Source organism: Penaeus monodon, chromosome 21 (assembly GCF_015228065.2).
Source record: "Penaeus monodon isolate SGIC_2016 chromosome 21, NSTDA_Pmon_1, whole genome shotgun sequence".
Lineage (NCBI taxonomy): Eukaryota > Metazoa > Arthropoda > Malacostraca > Decapoda > Penaeidae > Penaeus > Penaeus monodon.
Genome location: NC_051406.1, coordinates 42818871 through 42819267, shown reverse-complemented (window position 1 = coordinate 42819267; position 397 = coordinate 42818871).

Genomic DNA, 397 nt, shown 5'->3' with positions numbered 1-397 from the left:
GAATAAATAATGAGATAATATTAAAATATTAGTGGTTGGATATTATTCCATGTTAAGATAGTTTATCAAATAAAAAAAATCGCTGAGAGAATCAAAAAAGAAATTTTCTTCCAGAAAAATGTGGCGGAAGTTTCAGCTTGATTCCAAATTCTACTTTTTATTTCTATTAAAAGAAACGTATCGAGAGACCTCCACCCTTACGTAAAGGGTGACTGCAGCTCCACACTTTGACTGAAGTTCCACTGAAGTAAGGGGGAGGAAGATTTTCAGTGAGGATTTACCACCAAGTAAAATTTATTATGACAGTTTCGGATTTCAAAATCAAACTTGTAAATATATCTGGATCTACGAGGGAAAAAGGGGCAAAATCATTAAACATTACGAAGAGCTTAATTTT